This window comes from Jaculus jaculus, chromosome 13 (assembly GCF_020740685.1).
Source record: "Jaculus jaculus isolate mJacJac1 chromosome 13, mJacJac1.mat.Y.cur, whole genome shotgun sequence".
Lineage (NCBI taxonomy): Eukaryota > Metazoa > Chordata > Mammalia > Rodentia > Dipodidae > Jaculus > Jaculus jaculus.
In genome coordinates this window covers 12,805,942-12,823,810 of record NC_059114.1, presented here as the reverse complement: position 1 = coordinate 12,823,810, position 17,869 = coordinate 12,805,942, and the positions used below count along the sequence as shown (strand labels likewise).

The window sequence follows — 17,869 nt, the reverse complement described above, 5'->3', positions numbered from 1 at the left end:
CCTTGCTTTACTTGGCAGTATCTATCTCTAGCTAAGCACCCTTGTACCCCCACACACCATATTTTGCTTCTGTTTTGAGCTTTTTACAGTATGTGCATGTGCCTAGCTTTTGGGGGGGGGGGTTCTTTTTTTAATTTTTTTAAAATTAATTTGAAAGCAGGGAGAGAGAGAGAGAAAAGCGGTGTGCCAGGGCCTTGCTAAGGAACCCTGGACACATGCACCACCCCGTGCATCTGGCTTTACATGGGTACCGGGGAAATCAAACCTGGGTCGTTAGTCTTTCAAGCAGGCCCCGTTAACCGTGGAGCCACCTCTCCATCCCTGTGGCCATCGTTTTGAGGCCCCCTTCTGTGGTGTGCCGAAGGTTGTCCACTGCCTCTGCTGCGCGGTAACTATTCCTTGGTGAGTCCAAATCTCATCTGGCCCATCTATTCTGAGATGGCCGTGCTTTGCAGCGCTTCTGGGTCTCACAGGCACGAACTTAGGGGAAAGTGGGGCATGCAAAGACATTTCTGTCTGGTGTGCATGTTGGCGTGGTAGCACGGGGGATCGCTGAGCCCCACGAGCCCAGGGACGGACCCATTTGCACCCCCCGTCCCTGTCCCCTTGGCTTCCTTCAGCTTCGTCTGTGAACATCCCATCTTCTGTTCCGTGCTCATGGCAAGTCTGGAATGAGCTTGGTTGGGGACACAGAACGAGCGAAGGCCAGTTTCCCTGAACACACCATCTGGGAAAGAATACAGCAGGTCAAGCAGGCCCACGGGCCACTGTCATCACAAACCCTGTGAGAAGGACAGACAGCCTGAGGAGCACATCTCAAGGGGAGACTTGACCGGCTCCGGGGGAGACCCGGAGGAACTGCTCAGGAGGAATACTTCACCCCGGAGGAGGCAGTTGCAATGAACCGTGTGAACAGGGCAAGTCTGTGGCAGCAGGCACATGGTGTACAAAAAAGGCCCTGGGGGCTAGAACGATGGCTCAGTGGTTACGGAGCTTGCCTGCGAAGCCTAAGGACCGTGTTCGATTCCCCAGGACCCATGTAAAAAGCCAGATGCCCAAAGTGACGCAAGTGTTTGGAGTTTGTTTGCAGTGGTCAGAGGCCCTGGCGCACCCATTCTCTCACTATCTGCCTTTCTCACTCTCTCTAATAACTAAGTAAATATTTTTTAAAAAGGCCCTAGGGTGGAAGGGAAAAAGGTTGGCTTCCAGACCTGAGAAAACAGACCCAGAGAAGTTAACAAAATCACTTGAAATGGCACAGCAAGTGAGTGGCAGAGCTGGGCAGAGGGTCCACTGCTAAAGGCCGCCGTGGGCACACAGGGGTGGGGGGGATGTGCCTCATCTCTGGGCTTCTGGGAAGACTGAGTCCTTAGTAAACTATGGGGGACAGTATTAACTCGCCTCTTCCCAGGCTGCTGGGACTTGCAGCGTGATAAGAGCCTGTTCTACTGAACACCTACTATGTGCCTGGTGCCTCTTGGGAGCCAGAGGATTCCCCACGCAGTGACAAGAGAACAGAGACTAAGAGAGGTCAAGTGACTCCTCTTAGCGACAGGCTGGAGGGAGGACTCCTTCCCATGGAGGGCTGACTGCGGCCATCTTTCTCAGGCCCTGCAGTTTTATCCCAGGAAATCAATAGTGTGAAGCTGGAAATCAGAGAGAACATTAATAATCTCAGACAGCAGAGTAAACTGCTTCTAAGCGGGCACGGTCCTACTCCCAAGGCCAAGCCTGCTCCTCACACACGACGTCCCCTGGGGTGGGCACAGAGCCCGGATGCTTGAGGCCCAAGATCCGGCCCCCACCCCTGCCATTAAACAAGCCTGTCTCCCGAGGCCATCACCGCACTGGCTGCACAGTTGGGGTCCCCATGCCCTACCCCCATGCTGGGAAGACCCATTTTAGCAAGAGAAGGTGGAACCAACTCCCCAGACACGTTCCTTCGCTGGCTGTTTGTAAACTGCCTGGACTGGTGGAACTTACAATTTGGTAGACTTGTGCCCACAACCTTGGAATTCAGTACACACACACACACACACACACACACACACACACACACCGGGACCCCGCCTGTCTCTGAGCAGTACTTGGAGTCCTGTGCTCTCCCTGCATTCTTTGAATCACCACAGCTTGTAGCTGTGAAAGTCTCTCTCTCTCACACACACATTCACGCGCGCGCACGCACACACACACACACACACACACGCATGCATGCTGATAGAGGAGGGAAGTGACTACTCTCAGGTGATGTGGGGTCAGTGGGACATCCGGGATGAGTCCCCAGATTAAGGAGCCCCTGCCACAGCTCTGAGCCCTCCGGGTGCCCCTTCCCAGCCTGCAGGACTCCACGCCACTAACATCCAGCGGTGGCGGCAGCAGTGGCGGGCAGGCCGGGCAGGCGGCGGGCACTGAGCAGCCACACGCTGGAGGCAGAGAGAGGCCCTGTGTGCCCTCTCTCCTTTCATCCTCACAGCTCCCTGCGATGGGGACTAGAGGGCCTCCCCCAGTCACTTTGATCTGGGCAGTAATCACTTCTTTTTCTTCAGTTAACTTGGCCTTGATGCTCTTCTGGGGGTGGGGGGGGGGACTCCCTGTCCTCCCTTGACTGAGATGTCCGTCCGCGGCTCTGAAAGCCGCAAAGGGTGATTTCCCCTCCCCACCCACACACGTGAGGCGCCGAGGTTGGTCACAAGCAACTGTGACTGGCTCCAGAGGGCCACAGGTCTCCATTTAGAATTGCTGGAGCTGGGCTCATTGCCACAATGTCAGCCAAAGCCACTGACAGGCATTTGTACCCAGAAGAAAAAAAAAAACAAAAAACAAAACAAGAGCTGACCTGAGAAGAATGTCGTAACATGCACCCAAAGACTGGGAAAGCATGAAGGATGTGGGAGGCAGCGAGGGAGACGGGGGAGGCCGAGTCTGTGTGTTCCTTGTCAAGCTTCCGGATCTAGCCAAGCCTGAAGCTATTACTAATTACATTCCATTTTAAGAAGCTTTGTAAAAAATTTATTTTACTTATTTATTTGCAAGCAGAGAGAGAAAGACACACACACACACACACACACAGAGAGAGAGAAAGAGAGAGAATGGGTGGGACAGGGCCTTTAGGCAGTACAAGCCAACTCCAGATGTATTGCCACTTTGTGCAACCTGGCTTTACCTGGGTACTGGGAAACTGAACTCTGGCTGTTAGCTTTTGCAGGCAAGTGGCTTAACCACTGAGCCATTTTTCCAGCCCACATTCCAAGAAACTTAAATTTTTTTTTCTTTTTGTTTTTTTTTGTTTTTTAGATGTAGGGTCACCACATCATGCCAGGCAGCTTCTGGCTTTTTTAAAAAATTATTTATTTATTTGCAAGCAGAGAGAGAGATAGAGAGAAGAGAAACACATAGAGAATGGGCACACCAGGGCCTCCAGCCACTGCAAATGAACTCCAGACACATGTGCCCCTTGTGCATCTGGCTTATATGGGTTCTGGGGAATTGAACCTGGATCCTTTGGCTTCACAGGCAAATACCTTAACCTCTAAGACATCTCTCCAGCCCAAGGAGAAAAAAATTTTTTTTGGATTTATTGTGTGCGTGTTCATGCGTCATGTGGCACACTTTGCTGTGGTGTGTGCCTGTGGGGTCAGTTCTCAACTTCATGCTCATTTTATGAGGCAAGGACTCTCATTCGCTGCTGAGGAATTCTCCTGTCTCTGCCTCTCTTTAAAAAACAAAGTTGTGGGTGCTCAGGGATTACAGACGCCCACCACAGCTTCCAGCTTTTACATGGGGGGGGGGGTCTGGGTGCCTGAACTCAAGTATTCTGAGCTGGCACTGTGCCTGTGGGGCCATCTCCCCTGCCCTTCCTGCTGCTTGTGGGTAAGGGAATGTAGAGCTGTGCAGTTGCCATTTATGTCACTTATCACCAAAAGAGTCCTGCCGCGGTGACCGCGGTCAACGTCCCCACGTTACACAGGACTTGCGGCAAGGGAAAGGGAGTGGCAGCAGGCGCCCTGGGGAGACCTGGCGGCACCCTGCGGGCACCACCATCTGCCAGGGTAGAAGCCTTGGGCTCTGTTGAACTGTCCCCCTGCCTACGGGAGTGAGGATGAGGGGACTTTCGAAGCCGCATTCGTTCAGCGCTGCTTGACCCTGCTGCACAGGGAAGGCCGGGGCAGAGGGGAAGGGGACCAGGTGGAAACGAAATGCGTGACTATTATTTGAATCCATCCTGATGCCATGAGGAGAAACATCAGCCTTCAGTGGCACTACCCCAGTGTTTTTGTTGTTGCTGTTGCTTTTTAAAGTCTATCTTATCAAAACACAGCTGGGATTTGTTTTTCAAAGAGGAGAAAAGAAGCTCCCTTAAAAATTTTTTAAAAAGTAAATAAAATTTATTTAATACCTGTTAAAATGGCCCAAAGGCCATTCCCTAACAATACAAGGAAGGCAGGCCGTTGGAGCGCTTATAGCAGATTCAGAAACCAACCTGGAGACTCTTGTTCCCCCGGGAGGGTAGCTTTGCATAATGAGCAGAGGTGCCAGCCATGCCCTGCTCCCTGGAGGACCGCAGAGGGCTCTCACCTCACCCAGGTGGGGTGGCTCACTTCCTGTTGCATTCCAGGATTTCATGGAATCATTTCACCACCCCTAGACTCTTCTAGGAGATTCTGGAAGAATAAGAAAGAACAGAAGCCACGTGGGGGCCATGGTCCCAAGGACTGTCCAGCTGCATCGGACACACCAGCTTCTCCTCATCCCATGATGCCCCAGCGTCTCTGCCCATGCCAGGGCCTTTGTACTTGCCATTTCTGTCTCTGGCATACCCTCCCCATCCTTCCTCACTGGAGGAAACCCTGTACAGACGCCCTACAGACCACAGCTCCATTTCCCTTTTCTTTCAACTGCCCAGTGATGTGTACATCGGAGTCAGGAGAGAGTGACGGAGAGTGGGGAGACCTGGGCAGGGAAAGGAGATCCTCATCCTCCGTAGTTGTAGTCTCTCTCGGCAGAGAAGTAAGAACTGCAGCATAATTAACAACAGTCCAAAAAAAAAAAAAAAAAACCCACAGAAATAACAACAAAAAGTTGAATGTGGTGCTTCACTTGGGAGGCTGAGGTAGAAGGATGGTTGTAAATTCGAGGCCAGCCTGGGCTACAGAGTAAGCTTCAGGTTAACTTGGGCTGGAGGAGAGACACTGCCTTAAAAAAAAAATCAAGCAATTCTGGGCATGGTGGCACATGTCTTTAATCCCAGTACTCGGGAGGCAATGGTAGGAGGATCGCCGTGAGTTCGAGGCCATCCTGAGACTCCATAGTGAATTCCAGGTCAGCCTAAGCTAGAGCGAGACTCTTCCTCGAAAAACCTAAACAAGCAAACAAACAAAAAAACCAAAACTCTGCGTAGGCCCTTTCTCCCTTTCCCACTATAAACCTGCATTTTTTAAGGAATCTCACCAGATACCCCAAAAGAACATGTACCCCCACCCCTCATGCAAGCCTAGAGTTCAGCATCTCTAATTCTAACCCACCCAAGGGACCTCCAGAGCCACCCTTTAATCTCACTTATCAAGAGAGAAAAGAAAAGAAACTTTTCCCTTCTTCTTTTTTGAGGTAGAGTCTCACTGTAGCCCAGGCTGACCTGGAATTCCATATGTAATCTCAGGGTGGCCTTGAACTCACAGCCATCCTCCTACCATTGCCTCCCGAGTACTGGGATTAAAGGCATGCGCCACCGCGCCCAGCAGTTTTTCCCTTCATAACAGCTTTTTCAGATGTAAGCTGACAGCCACCAAAACAGTCTACATGGGTCATGCTAAGACACTTAATTGTGATTCTCCCTTTTGTGGCTGGTCCGATGTCACCTACCCACCTGGGTGAGGAAGGAGACACCCTCTACACGGGTGAGGCTTCCAGATGCCTGGGGTCAGGAGTCACGGCTGGCCCCCTCCCTGCCTTTTGCCCTGACTACTAAACAGCACCCTGCTGTTTCCAAGGGCCAATGAGGCCACCAACTCTGCTGTCTGTAAAAATCAAGCTAAGCACAAGTCCCTTGGGGTGACGGTCCTTTGACCGCGGCATGAAGTTCTCCAAGGGGCAGGACTCTCGTTCTCCCGCTTCTTATTTTTGTCATCTTCACCCACATACCACATACGCACGCTGGGCTGCCGGCTGCCACTCCCCGCCGCCCACACTATTTCTCCTCCACTAGCCCACACGTTCCTTGTGGGTGTCACCACCCTGGGAACCAGGTCACCGTGCCCATCAGAAGGGTGTAAAGGAAGAACAAGTGGGCTTTGAGTGAGGACACGGCGGCTCTTTCCCCGGATGATGACGGTGGTTAAAAGAGACACCTTTCCTGCTCTGTTCGGTATGTGCTGCAGTTTCCAGGAAGAATGGAGATACACAGAGGAGCTGGGCGAAAGTAATAACCAGTCAGATTGTTCCAGAGGCCCTGGATTTGTTTTTTGTTTGTTTGGTCTTTCTTTCCCTTGTCCCTCAAGGTAGGAATGAAAAATGCAAAATCCAGGGCTGAAGAGATGGCTTAGAGGTTAAAGAGCTCCGCTGTAACCTCTGGGACAACCTGGGGGCAGCAGACCACCTATTTCTTCCTCTAGAGCTCTCCCCAAGGGAGGAAGATCTGCCTATCCACGTATCCACTCACCCTCCCCAGCACTCAGTCCCTCCCTATTACATGCTGTGATTCCAACAAGTGCTTCCCGGAAGTTCCCAGCTCCAGGCTTCTGACATCTAGCTGTTCACACCGCCAGCTGGGCTGCCCAATATCGTACCATTTGTAGATTCCTGCATTGTCCTGAGCATGAGGTAAAAGGAAGAGGACTGGAGAGGTGTCTTAGTGGTTAAAGCCCTTGCCCGATTAGCCAAAGGACCCAGGTTCGATTCCCCAGTACCCACATAAGCCAGATGCACAAGGTGACACATGCATCTCGAGTTCATCTGCAGTGGCTGAGAGCCCCGGTATGCTCATTCTCTCTATCTGCCTCTTTTCCTCTCTCTTCAATCAATCAAACAATCAATAATATATATATTTCAAGGTAGGCTCTCACTCTAGCCCAGGCTGACCTGTAATTCACTTATGTCCTCTCAGGATGGCCTTGAACTCGCAGCAATCCTCCTACCTCTGCCTCCCGAGTGCTGGGATTAAAGGCGTGTGCCACCACACCTGGCTTATAAATATTTTTTAAAAATAGAAATAAATACAAAGCCCATGTTTCTAACTTGCGATTGGCTGCATGGAAGGAAGGAAAGAAGAGAGGGAGGGAGGGAAAGACAAGGATGATGGGAAGGCACCCTCTCTGGGATCTGGCTTGTTCCAGGACTAGATTTGTTTTGGATATAACATTCAACTGTTTCTTTGTTAAGGAGGAGGAAGGGGATGAGGAAGGATACTAGGAAAAGGGTCCTCTGTTCACTGTGGCTTCTGATGGGCCAGGCACTTGCAAAGGGCTCAGACACTATCAGCTCCTTTGACCCTCACAACAGCTGGGTGAGGTGGGGCTGGAGCTGCTCCCCGGAAGGAACAAGGGCCGAACTGACCCCAGCTGACGTGCTCCAGAGCCCGGGCCCTTCTGCTTCCTCTCCAGACCACAAGCTCCTTGAGGACAGAGCTGAGGCATCTCATCACTGTATCTTCTGTGGCCAGACAGAATATGCCACTCAGACGACACTGAGAAAACAGTGATACCAGCAAATACCAATTTCAAATGGAAGAATATAGGAGTGGATGATGGGTGGAGGGATGGGCGGATGAACAGATACATCTACAGATAGACAGGCAGACGGATGGATAAAAGGGTGAATGGATGGACAGTTAAGACAAATGGGTGGATGGATATGTGGGTGAATGGGTTGATGGATGAAGGGATGGATGAATAGATACAGAGGGATGGATGAGTGGGAAGATACATCTATACATGGATGAATAGACAACAGCTTACAAATGGATGGAGAGATGGATGGGTGAAGAAGTGATGGATGAATGGATGGATGGACAGATGGAGTGGTGGGTGTGCAGACAGGCTGATGGGTGGCTCAGCGAATTCCCCCCCCCCATCTCCCCCATTCACATTCACACAGGTATTTTCCACTCTCGTGGCATGGCTCAGATAAGCCAAGGAAAAAAGGCCACACGTTAGCCTTTTAGTTTGACATAGTATCAACTATGTCAAATGTGCCTGCTGGCACTGGAGAGGCCATCTGACATCATGGTGAGAAACATGGTCTCTAACACCAAATGGTCTGTGAGCGGATTCCAGAAAGGTCTTTTTCTGGGCTGTGTGACCTGGGCAAATCCATTTACCTCTCTTGAGTCTCATAGATTAAAAAGAAAAAGGTTCAAAGAGAAGCTGTCTCTCAGGGTTGCTGTGATGGGTGTGTAAAGTTTCTGGGGGACTGTGTAGACCTAGGAAATGCTTCCTAAGTGTGGTCATCTGTCATCGATGGCCATGTTGGGACAGGCAGAGAGCAAGGAGGAGCTGGCATGGCGGGGGTAAGCCATCCAGCTTATTCACCAGGCAGGTCTGAAGGAGCACCAGGCTCAAACAGAGATGGGAAATAAAAGCTCTTGGCTGGTCATCTCATCAGTGAGCACTGGCCACGGTATGGTGATATCAAGCAAGCCCCAGTGCCGCCTGGAGCTCCGCTGGGCTGGACTGGACTCTGCTCGTCACCCAGACATAGCACGTGTGCGCGCTGAGCTGGGCTCCCAGGACAGGAGCAGCTCGCGGCAGCTGTTTCAGCCTCGGCGCATACATGCTCAAAGCCCTCTAAGGCCTATGCAGGGACCAGGAACACTGCCACCCCTGGCTCACCTAATGACATATGACAGTTGGCAGCTGAGCCCAACTACAGGGGCAAGAGTGGAAACCTGCCTACCGCACCTTAAGGGAGAAGAACACGGATGTCTCGTGGCCAAGGCCATCAATACCAGGCAGGGAGGGACTGAGGGATGCATCCACAACCCTCTACCCCCAGGCCTGGGAAAAGGGCTTCACACCCTCACCCGCAGCCTCTCCTATGCACCCCTACCTCTACTGCCGGCAGGATCCTGAGCAGAGCCCATCCGGTCCCCAGAGACCAAACAGCAGCTCCTAGCAAACCCCAGTTGCCACCCTCCCAACATCTGGACCTGCTCCGGGGAGCCATTAATCTCCGGCAATTTCTTTCCTCACTTGATTTGTTTATTTAAGGAAAACAAGTTCTCCTAATTAGAAACAGTGCTGTCGAGATGCTTGGCACATCCTAAGCTGTCTATTTTCAGGCCTTCTGCCTAAAATTATACCTGCGCTCCCAGTATCTGTGGGTGTGCTCTGCAAATGTCCGAAAGCGGAGGTTTCTGGCCAGAGACTCTGGCGCAAGGTGCCAAGGAGGCAGGGCAAGAATTCACAGGGCTTCGGAGGGCTTAGACGTGCTGACACCCAGACTTCTCAACATTGGCAAGGCACACAGAACGAAGAGCACAGGAGACCCCCCCCCCCACCCTAGTCTCTGGCTGGCTTCTACTGGGAAGCACGCAGGTGTGTGCGACCCTGCTCCCCCACAAATTTGTCCCCCGCACACCCTCAGCTGCCGCTCTTGCTCAGAGGCACACGTGCATGCATGAGGCTCGGAGGCATGTCTGCAGCACATGTGGACAAGCAGACTCAGGAGCACGCCTGCAGTATGCTCACTGACACGTGCTGTGACATCCTGGGCACACGCACTCAGCAGCTCACTCACGCACAGGAGAGGGGCACGGAAGTTAAACCGCAAAGTGCAGAAACACTCATGAGAACACAGATACACTCAGACACACACTGCAGCCAACACATGCTGACACCAGCCGTCCACACAGAGTGCCAAGAGAGCAACGATACACCCAGGCACGACCCCACAAATATGTCCGTACACACAAGAGTATACTGCAACACGTGAAGGTGCACGCCCACGGAGACACGCGTGTACACACAGACGTGGGCTTTGAAGTACACATGTGCACAGAGACTTACAGATGTGTGAGAAACAGCTACATGCTGAGATAGAGAGAGAGAGAGAGAGACTGGTGAGGGTGAGAGGCTGCATTTTTTAAAAATATTTTTTGTTCATCATTTATTTCTTTCTTTGAGAGTGACAAACGCAGAAAGAAAGGCAGATAGAGAAAGAGAGAGAATGGGCACTCCAGGGCCTCCAGCCACTACAAACAAACTCCAGACACATGCGCCCCCTTGTGCACCTGGCTAACGTGGATCCTGGGGAGTCAAGCCTTGAACCAGGGTCCTTAGGCTTCACAGGCAAGTGCTTAACCACTAAGCCATCTCTCTAGCCCGAGGCTGCGTTTTTACACACATGTGGGGACAGACCCTGAGGTGTGTTGGAAACCACATAGACACATATGCCCACAGTGCACAGCACAAGCTCACACTCACATGGTAGCGCGTACTCAGAAATGCCCACACAGGGTTGGAGAGATGGGCTTAGTGGTTAAGGCACTTGCCTGTGAAGGCTAAAGATCCAGGTTCGATTCCCCAGAACCCATATAAGCCAGATGCACAAGGTGGCACATGCTTTTGGAGTTCGGTAAAGGCCCTAGCATGTCCATTCTTTCTCTCTCTTTCTCCTTCTCTCTCTGAAATAAATTTAAAAAGAAAAAAGCGCCCACGTGGGCAGCACACAGAGAGCTACCAACCTGCACCCGCACCTGCACCCAGGCAGGCATTCTGGCACAGACCCTTACAGCACACGTGTCTGCACGGGCACATACCGGCTTGGTCAGAGACGAGTCACACATGGAATATGTGCACAGTCACACTCACATCCTGGCACTCGCTCTGACTCACACGTATGCTCCTGTTCTCCTGCAGGCAGGCAAACACGCACGCACACTCACAAACCACAGGCACCGCACACACGGACCCAAGGCGTCAAGTTCACGCTCACGCCAATGCTAGTCACGTAGGGGCACGCGCGCGCGCACACACACACACACACACGCACACGCACGGTTCAACCCAGCTCACACGAGCACACGTGCACAGGCCTGCAGAGACGGCACGCCACCTACACAGTCACACACAAGCCGTCCCCCATATTTCAGCAGGAGAGCAAACCGTTCATTTCCCAAAGTCCTGAAAGTCAGTCAATCTTTCTTACGACCCCGGACGCAGCAGGCCGTGGGGGGAACTGGGCCATAGCTGCCACCTCCACATCAGATGCTGAGACAAGCTGAGTCCCTCTCCCCCAGCAGACTGAGTAGGAATCAGGGCCACCCCTGGCAAGTCAGTTCAAAAGATGTAAGACTGTCCGCTGGGCTCCCCCACACCACAATCCTGGCATGCCTACACTCTGTTCCCCAACACAGCACCATAAGACGCCTCTTTCCCTGGGTGGCTTGCCCTGCTGGGAACAGCAGCTACGCCGGCCCAGCCCCTCGGCGGGCAGCCTGGGTATGTGACACAGAACACAAACTTCTAGGCGGCGGAGCCCAGTCCCTAGACAGCTGCAAAGTTGAAGCCATGGAGACAGCTTACCTCCATCTCCTGTTGTCATGGTAACGCAGCAGCTGGGTGCATCCAGCCCTCCCAGACCGCCCTGGGCGCCCCACTGGGAGCGGCTTGGTCCAGCAGTGTTTTTATGAGGAAGCCAAAGGGGGGCAGGGACTGCAGGTATCCTTTGATTGGCGAGACCAACGGAGGACCTGCTTTCACCCCCTCAACCAAGGAGCCCCTGGTACAGACAGGGGTGAAACAGTCAGCCTCTGCGGGAAAACAGTCCCCAGAGTCCCTATGCAAGACCCCCCCCACACGGGGAACCCCTTTGATCCCATGCTGTTAGGTGGTATTGGGTGCTCCTCAGCCAGCCCTGTGCACTGACATGTACTGACCATTTTGCAGTGGAGGAGTGGGCAGTGGATTTGACCTGAGAGAGGGAGGGAGGGAGGGAGAGAGAGAGGAATGAATGGATGCCATCAGGGCCTCCAGACACTTGCAAAAAAAAAAAAAAAAACCAAACTGAATCTTGCACCACCTTGTGCATCTGGCTTTGGTGGGTCCTCGGGAATGGAACTTGGGTCCTTTGGCTTTGCAGGCAAGTGTCTTAACCGCTAAGCCATCTCTCCAGCCCAAGACTGGGTTTCTTAAACACCTCTGAGGGGTTTTAAGAATCTCGCCTCTGACATTGCTCGGAGTGACAAGAGAATCTTTTAAAAAAATATTTTTATTTATTGAGAGAAAGGGGGGGCGGCAGAAAGAGTGTGTGTGGAGGCTCCAGGGCCTCAGCCACACGCTCCACTTTGTGTATCTGGCTTTTACGTGAGTACTGGGGAACTGAACCTGAGCCTTCAGGCTTTGCAAGCAAGAGCCTTTAACCGCTGAGCCATCTCTCCTGCCCCATGGGAATCTTAAGACACAGGACATCTCATTATTCTGGAGGAGTAGCAGCTGGAGCCCAGAGAGGTTAAGTGATTTGCCCAAAGTCACACAGCAAATCAAATGCAGATTTGAAGCTTGACTTCCTCACCCAGAGCTGGGTCTTTTTGCCAAGACATCAGACCCTGGTCTCCGACTTGGATTTAGGGAATCTATGGAAGCAACTTCTAGTCTGGCTCCAGATTTAGAATCGCAAGCAAGGGCAGGGCCTTCTTAGACTCCCACCTCAAGGACCTAGAACCTCCGGGGCAATGCGCCCCCAGAGACAGGCATCCGGCGGCCGCAGCAGGAGGCAAATCCAGGACCAGGAGGACATTTCCAGCCCGGATCAAGGCCAGAGAATCCATCCAGTCCATCTGTGGGGCACAACAAGTATGCCAAGGACCAACCCACAAGTCTGGAGGACCCCAGCCTGAGACAAGGAAACCAGAAAAAGGTGGATGTCCCCCCACAGGGCTGTGGCCACAGGAGCAGTTCCAAGACCACCTCGGGAGACTAGGTGGCCTGTCGCAGCAGCTAGCATGCTTCTCAGTGGAAGGAAAGCTAACCTGGCCACACTCAAGCTATGCGCTGGGCCTGGCAAGGCCTCAGAGGTCTGGAGTGTGGGCGACCACCCACATCCCCAGAGCAAAACACAGCACCAGGAACCCCTAGACACCCGGAGCCTTCCAGCCCCTGTCTGCAAAGTTCACACCTCCCCAGACTCCCTCTGAATAGTCTCATTGACCTGTGCGGGCAGCCTCCCCAATTTCTCTGCTCCTTTAAAGATCAGCCTCTTTTGGCGCTTCCAGGGGTGGGAGGTGACCTCCTCCCTCGGAGGGACCCTGGCAAGGAGGCAGGAGATTCGCCGGAATCTTTGGGCCCGTTAGAGGGGCTCTGCTGGGCCAAAGTGGCGCTCTGTTTTTACACATGGCTCCGAAACCACTCTGCCAAGTGTGACCCACAAAACCCATGCCAGGAGCCCTCATACCCCAGGGTATCACTCAACCAGCACCCACGAAGCCAGCTTGTTCTCTCTCTCTCTCTCTCCCTCGGGACTCTGAGCTGGCCAAGAAGTGGGGTGATGCATGCAATCAAAAGATACCCCTTTCCCCATCCCAGCTTCTCCATGCGTCCAGAAAGACCCTCCCCCACCACACCCTCCCACCAAGACCATGCTTATGGGGAAGGGAGGTCGACGATGTCTCCATGTCGCCGCATCCTCTTGCCAGAGGAAAGTTTGTCATTTACCCAGAGCCGGCTGTCACCACGCGGGGTTCATCTCGGCGCTCTGGGCGCTGCGCCCGTGCCTGCAGCGGCCGGGACGGGAAGCGCAGCGGGGCTCTGGCCGCGGCTGGCCCAGGAGGGGAAGCCCGGAGAGAGGGAGCCCAGCAGCCCCAGGGTCCTTACCTGGATGGGTGGATAGGTGGGTGGGTGGACAGATGGATGGATGGATGGATGGGTAGGGGAACGGTTCCCTCGCGAACTCCGTTGCCAAGAGCTCGGCCGGCGTCTGGGGTCTACGGTGCCTCGGGCACCCCGCACGGCCGGCCGGGTCCCCCCACCAGAGAGATGCCGGCCCCGAGGCTGCGCACCGCAGCGGGACGGTGGCAGCTCAGCGGAGCCGGGGTGTGGGCTCCCGGCGCCTCCAGCTCCAGCGCCCGGGGATGCGGCTCCTCCTCGGCCGGCTGCAGCCCGAGCTCCCCGCGCCGCCTCCGCCGTCCGCCCGCAGCCGCGCGCCTCGCGCTGAGCCCCGGCGCCGCCGCCCGCGCTTAACTCCTTGCGCGCCACCCGCCGCCCCGGCCTCCCGCCGCGCCGCGCTGCGCACACGCAGGCCCGGGCCGCCCTCCCCCCGGCCTCGGCGGGTCCGGCTGTCCAATGGCCCTGAGGCCCAGGGCGGGGGCAGGGCTGGGGGGCAGGCGGTGGCAAAAGGAACCCAGAAAGGCCACAGGGCACCCGGCCTGGAGCGCGCTGGCTGAGCCTGTTCCCAGGCTTGGAAATCAGGGGAAATCCCAGCTACGGATGTGGATGACTGCTTGACTTGTTCCCTCTCTGTCTTTATCTTTTCCTCGAGGTAGGGTCTCACTCTGGCCCAGGCTGACCTGAAATTCACTATGTAGTCTCAGGGTGGCTTCGAACTCATAGCGATCCTCCTACCTCTGCCTCCCAAGTGCTGGGATTAAAGCCACTACCACTGGCTTGACTTGTTCTTTGAACAGCCCCACTAGGTGTTAGTTGCGTGACCTCTGGGTGAGCCCTCACTCTCTCTCTCCCATTCTCTCTTTCTTTGTCTTATCTCTCTTCATCTCCATTTCTGTCTCCTTTTTCTGTTTATCCCCATTTCTATCTTTCTTTTTTCTCTTTCTTTCTTTCCTTCCTTTCTTCCTTCCACCCTATTTCCTTCCATCCATCCTTATTTCCTTCCTCCTTCTTTCTTTCTCCCCCTCTCTGTTTGCCCCCTCTCTTTCTCCCTTTCTCTTTCTTTCCCCTCTCTACCTCTATCCCTCTCTCTCTCTTTTTCTCTCACTGTCTGTCTTGTCTCTCTCTCTCTAGCTCTTTCTCTCTTGTTCTCTTTCTCTTTCCTTCTCTGACTCTCCCTTTCTCTCTTTGCTTTTGCTCTCTCTGTGTGTCTCTCTGTCTCTGTCTCTGTCTGTTGGCTTTCAAGCTGTGTGCCCCTGGGCAGCTCCCAGTACTCCACCGACCCTCTTGACAGCGGAACACAACGCCCACCTTCAGAAGAATCCCATGGAGCCCGTGGCAGCCCCGGACTTCTGCTGAAAGTTGAATGTGTTCCTTTCCTTTCTTGACCTGACTGCACAGCAAGACTAAGACGTGGGCCTGGGCATGTTGGATCCAGCGCTGTTCCATACATGGAGCTGAGGTTGGGGTATCTAGCATTGGCCTATGCGAGGGTTCAATGTTAGGTTTGGGGGAAAAAGAAAACATGGTGTTTGAGTGCTAGTATTGAGCCAAGCAGACCTGTGTTTGCATGTACATGGGTTCAGGTACGTGCTGGCTGTGTGATGATGACCAAGTTACCTCATCTCAGTGTGCCTCAGTTTCCTCTCTGAGTTTCACAGAAAATTAGGAAGCGCACAGTACCAGACAAGATTAGCAATATGGGGATTGCAAGTGCTGGTGACAGGGAAGAGGGAAGACACCGGCTGGTGTGCACCCAGCAGCAGCTAGTCACAGTTATGTGGGTTACTCTGTCTCGTGCCAAACACAGGGGTCCTCAGAAGTAGATGGGAGAGCCGAGTTTGTACCTCAGGGAGAGTTGTCAACGAAATACAAGATGCCACCATACACTTCAGCATTAGTTTGAAACATACATGGGCCTGTCCTGTGCTCAGTTTTTTTTTTAACTTTTATTTATTTATTTATTTATTTACTAGAGAAGGAGAGAGAGAGAGAGAGAGAGAATGGGCACCCCAGGACCTCCCAGCCACTGCAAATGAACTCCAGACACATATGCCTCCATGTACAACTGGCTTATGTGGGTCCTGGGGAATCGAACCTGGGTCCTTGGGCTTTGCAGGAAAGAGCCTTAACTGCTAAGCCATCTCTCCAGCCCCTCACTGCTTTTTCATTATTACCTGCCATGCAAGCATCACTGGTTGACCTTTGTCTTTCGTTTGTTAGGTCTTGCCATCTGGGCCGGCTGCTGGTTGCTGTGACAGAATTGCCTGACAGAAGCAAGTCAAGGCAGAAAGGATTCATGCTGGCTCTCAGCTTAAGGTCATGGTCCATCATGGGGAGGAGATGGGGGCGCATGGCGGCAGGAGCACGAAGCCACCGGTCACATCGTATCTACAGTCAGGACACAGAGAGATGAACACTGGTGCTCAGCTCACTTTCTCCCCTTTGTTCCGTCTGGGATTCCAGGCCACAGGATGATGCCACCCACTTCTAGGGTGTGTTTAATCTCTCCGAAACATCCTCAGAGACACGCTCAGAGTTGTGTGCCCCGTGCTGGTCCATGTCCAGTCAAGTTGACAATGAAGTCTAACCGCAGCACTGTCCTAACTTGGGAATTACCAGCTGTGTGTCTTGCGGATGCCACTTGGCCTCTGGCCTTGGCTGCTTGTCTGTAAAATTGAAATACAAAAGGTCCCTTTCTATACTGACGAGAGACCCGAATCCACAGCCACACAATCTTCTTCCCTTTCCTTTTCCCCGCCTCCCCCTTTAGTTTATTTATTTATTTATTTTATTTTTTGGTTTCTCAAGGTAGGGTCTCACTCTGGCCCAGGCTGACCTGGAATTCACTCTGTAGTCTCAGGGTGTCCTTCAACTCGCGGCGATCCTCCTACCTCTGCCTCCCGAGTGCTGGGATTAAAGGCGTGCGCCACCACGCTGGGCTCTCCCCCCCTTCTTCCCCCCTCTCCCAGTTGCCTACATTTGGACATGGACAACGGCTCCCACAAGTATTGCTTAGCCCCACCGCTGGCCTTTGAAACGAAGACGCTATAAAGTGGAAGCTTAGCAGTTGTAGGATTTTTCTGTCACTGTTGGCAAGGCTCAACCACAGGATAAGCTCTCATTTTGGTCAAGGTCTCACTCTGCTCTTGGCTCGTCCCCACCTTCACCCGGGCGCTGTATTTCTGACAGGAGCATTACCCTCACTGCAGGCTTGTATGGCAGCTCAAAGAGTACTGCTCTCGGGCCAAAATCTGACCCGTGGATCCAGAGAAGAAGCCAGGCAGCCTTTGAAATCACTTGCAAAGATCAAACCGGGGTGATGTCAGAGGGTTTCCCAGAAGATCCGGTAGCACCTCTGAGCTATGCTCAAACAAATCATCTCCAGTCCAGACATCACTGTCATTGGAGCCACAGCACCTAAAAATAGAATCTGCTCTAATTTCTGGAGTGGCTGGAGCAAAAGAAGAGGGTTTGCAAGTAGTGAGCGGGCTGCGTCTGGAGGTAAGTAACTCCCCTTTGTGGTGGTGTTCTGGGGTGGAGCAGGAGAGGACTCGCCTTCAGGCATGCCATGCCATCTTGCAATGGAGATGGAGGATCTGGGATGGAGTCCTGGCCGGTCCTGCCACCTACCATCTGGGCAGCCTTGAGTAAATGAATGAACTTTTCTGGGCTTCATCTTTAGATAGATAGATAGATAGATAGATAGATAGATAGATAGATAGATAGAGGCCATAGCTACCAGTTTCATATTCATGAGGGTTTTGTGCACATTGAGTCAAGGTTATCACTAGATCATTTGCTACATTGCTCAGTGGGCATGCATTATGTACTCACACCTATGAGTACAGCAATGCGAGGTGGCAGGGAATATCTAAGGCCCCCGAAAGAATTCCAGTCCCAGGATTCAAGCACATGCAGCTTTCTCAGAGTTAGTTTTTTTTTTCTTTTTCCTAGAGACTACAATAATTGGCACACACATTAGTGTTCATGTGTGAAGGAGAATGAGGTTCCGGGTAGGGCGAGACACAGCTGTAATCTCAGCAGTGTAGTCCTGG

The 17,869-nt window shown here is 53.0% G+C and overlaps 1 protein-coding gene across 1 annotated transcript in view; it reads right to left on the bottom strand.

Annotated features, from left to right (window-relative positions):
• The window catches only part of Wscd2 (WSC domain containing 2), a 116,747-nt gene extending 102,750 nt beyond the window's left edge, over window positions 1-13,997 (bottom strand). Inside the window, exon 1 of the mRNA XM_004664097.2 lies at window positions 13,803-13,997. The gene's annotated coding sequence lies outside the window, so the exon portion shown is untranslated. The remainder of the gene's footprint in view (window positions 1-13,802) is intronic.
• Between the last annotated feature and the right edge of the window lie 3,872 nt (window positions 13,998-17,869).